At 46.5% G+C, this 3,248-nt stretch overlaps 1 pseudogene; it reads left to right on the forward strand.

The window, feature by feature from the left end:
- The first annotated feature begins 333 nt into the window (after positions 1-333).
- Positions 334-1,144, forward strand: LOC114218137 (cell division cycle-associated protein 3 pseudogene; annotated as a pseudogene).
- Positions 1,145-3,248: the final 2,104 nt, after the last annotated feature.

Below are 3,248 nucleotides of genomic sequence, written 5' to 3' on the forward strand. Positions count from 1 at the left end.
CAGAGGTAATAATGTATAAAAAGGTGTTGAAGTGGGGCGCCTGGGTGGTACAGTCGGTTAAGCATCTCACTCTTGGGTTTGGCTCAGGTCATGATCTCAGGGTCGTGAGATTGAGAACCATGATGAACTCTGTGCTCAGCATGGAGTCTGCTTTAGACTCTCTCTCTCTCCCTCTGCCCCTCCCCCCATTCTCTCTCTCTCAAATAAATAAATCTTAAAAAAAAAAAAAAAGGGAGGCTCAAGCTGCTGTGCACCCAAAAGAGGAATCGGGGCTTGGCGTCCCCCCCCTCGCCCCGGGCCAGGCCCTGCCCCACCTTATTCTTCCTGGTTGAGATGGGCTCAGCCAAGAGCGCCCCAGTGGGGCGTGGCCTCTGCCACACAACAAGCTTCTGACCCGAGTGACGGACCCCCGTTCACCTAGTGCCGGCATCCTGCGCACTCCCATCCAGGTGGAGAGCTCTCCACAGCCAAACCTACCAGCAGGGGAGCAGCTGGAGGGTCCCAATCAGGCCCAAGACTCAGATCCCCACTCTCTTACCCTTGGCATTGCACGGACACCTATGAAGACCAGCAGTGGAGAACACCCAAGCCCACTGGTGAAACAGCTGAGTGAAGTATTTGAGACCAAAGCCCCCAAATCGAATCTGCCCCCAGAGCCTGTTCTGCCCTTAGATGCAACTTCATCTTCTGAATTGGACTTGCCTCTGGGCACCCAGTTTTCCCTTGAGGACCAGATGCCACCTGGAGCCAGACTGAGCTCCCCTCCAAGCAGTTGTACTCCAAGGACGAAGCAGGACAACCCTCAGAAACCCCCATAGCCAGCCAGGGCTCGGACAAGCCCTTGAGAGACCCTGAGACTTCCCGATCTTCAGGTTCTAAGCACAATAGACGGAAAGCAAATGGCAAGGTACTAGGGAGATCTCCCCTCACAATCCTACAAGTTGACAACTCCCCCGTGGTGGAGGTGGTGACAACACCACGACAAGGTAAGTAGCCTTCTCCCCTGAGTGACAATGCTAAGGAGCTAAAGGAAGGGGCCATTCTGGGAACTGGACAACTTCTGAAAACTGGAGGCCGAGTGTGGGAGCAGGGCCAGGACCAGGACAAGGAAAATCAGCACTTTCCAAACTTGGTGGAGAACTAGGCAGAGTATGGCCCCAGCACCGGCTTCACCGGGGGCCTAGTGATGTTGCATCCCCTCAACCCCATCTTTCCCTGGGAGACTGGAAAGGCTTGTTGTCTTCAACCCCCCCATAAACTCCCACCTAGGGACTGAATGCTTTCTTGGGCTCCCTTTGTGTCTCATGTGTTTCTTGTATACTAAAGAAAGTGGTTTTTAAAAAAACAAAACAAACAAACAAAAAAACCCAAAGGTGTTGAAGTGGAAAGAGCTTGCACATGAGGAAGTGAAACAAGCAATACAGTGTGGTGGTGAAGAGTTCAGGTTCCAAAGTCAAATGGCCTGGATTTGAATCCCAGCTATACCCTCCACTTGCTGTGTGACCTTGGATAATTTACATAACCTCTCTGGACCTTGGTTTCCTCATTTATACGTACCACATAGGATGTTTGTGAGGAGAGTAATTGTTCAATAAATATTAGTTTATTATTATAATAACTGGTGAAACTAGAATGGTGCTACAGGTATTGGAGAGGTAGGCAGGGCAATAAGATCATGGAGGCTTCTAGGCTCTATTATGTACCTCTGAAACAAATAATACATTATATGTTTAAAAAAAAAAAGATAGCAGGAAGGGAAAAATGAAGAGGGGGGGAATTGGAGGGGAAGACGAACCATGAGAGACTATGGACTCTGAGGAACAAACTGAGGATTCTAGAGGGGAGGGGGGTGGGAGGATGGGTTAGCCTGGGCACGTACTGAATGGAGCACTGGGTGTTATACACAAACAATGAATCATGGAAAACTACATCAAAAACTAATGATGTAATGTATGGTAATTAATATAACATAATAAATAAAAAATAAATAAGTAAATACATACATACATACATACATACATAAACAGGATGGAGGAGGTGCCTGGGTGACTCAGTTGGTTAAGCGTCTGCCTTCAGCTAAGGTCATGACCTCGGGGTCCTGGGATCGAGTCCTGCATCGGGCTCTGTGCTCAGCGGGGAGTCTGCTTGACCCTCACCTTCTGCCCCTCCTGCTTGTGCTCTCTCTCTCTTAAATAAATAAATAAAATCTTTAAAAATAAAAAAAATTTAAAAAAAGAATTTAGGATTCATCCTAAATGCAATGGGAAGCCACTGAAGAATTTTAAGCAGAGGTATAATATCCTGAAACTTGTGTTTTAAAACATTAACCAACAAATATTATGCTTCTGCTTTGTGGCAAAAAAGACTCATGAGCTAAACCTTTCCTATCAGTTCAGCCTTCTTTTCATTCTCTCCTTTGCCCCTTGATTTTTCATGTGTGATAGTTGCTTTCTGGTAAGTTTTAAGTCATTTCAAAGTTCAGCCCTCATAGGAGTGTTCTTCCCCGCCCTTTCCTCCTTCTCAACCACAATGTCCTGGTGTAAGGGAATGCTTATTAGTCTTCCCTGGTAACATGGAGGTACAGATGGTCTCCATTCTCTTTTTCTGTGGGCCTTCAGTTGAGCTGTTTCATCCTGGTTATCTTTAATCCATCCTTATCAGTTTCTATCCTTCTAGAATCCATTTGGGATGAACAAGCACCACCACCAGAACTCTGGGAGCATCAACCTCCATTATTGCCATCATCTCAGTAACCCAGGAGTCCCTGGGTCTTGCTGTGTTCACAATATTCTGGGGCCACAGAGGAACTTTTGAATCTCTTTTATTCTAGATACAGACCACTAGGAACCAGCAGCATTATTTGGGAAGGCCTACCTAGACACTTGCCTTCACAGATGCTCCCCTGCTGCCTACTCTCAGACCCTCTCTATCTCCATGTAAAACACAGAGCTTCTCTTAGGCTTGTACCTGCCACCAAGCTCAAAGGATCTCAGATCACCCTTCTCCCAGTGTCAATATTTCTACTGCATCTTACCACCTCCATATCCCTACTCTCAATAAAAGTGCTTCCTTTTACTTCATCTTCTTCTCTAGAGGGAATTTCCCCTTTACAGTATGTCCCTTCTTTAGGTAGGGACCATATTGGTGGAATGGCTGCAGAGGAATATGATTGGATTTGGGAAACATGATTGGGGTTAGGATGCCCATGATAAAAAGCCACATTAGTTTATTGTCAAAATATCATCTCC

Source organism: Eumetopias jubatus, unplaced genomic scaffold, assembly GCF_037043125.1.
Source record: "Eumetopias jubatus isolate StellerSeaLion01/CBP00866 unplaced genomic scaffold, mEumJub1_p1.0 scaffold_15, whole genome shotgun sequence".
Taxonomy (NCBI): Eukaryota; Metazoa; Chordata; class Mammalia; order Carnivora; family Otariidae; genus Eumetopias; species Eumetopias jubatus.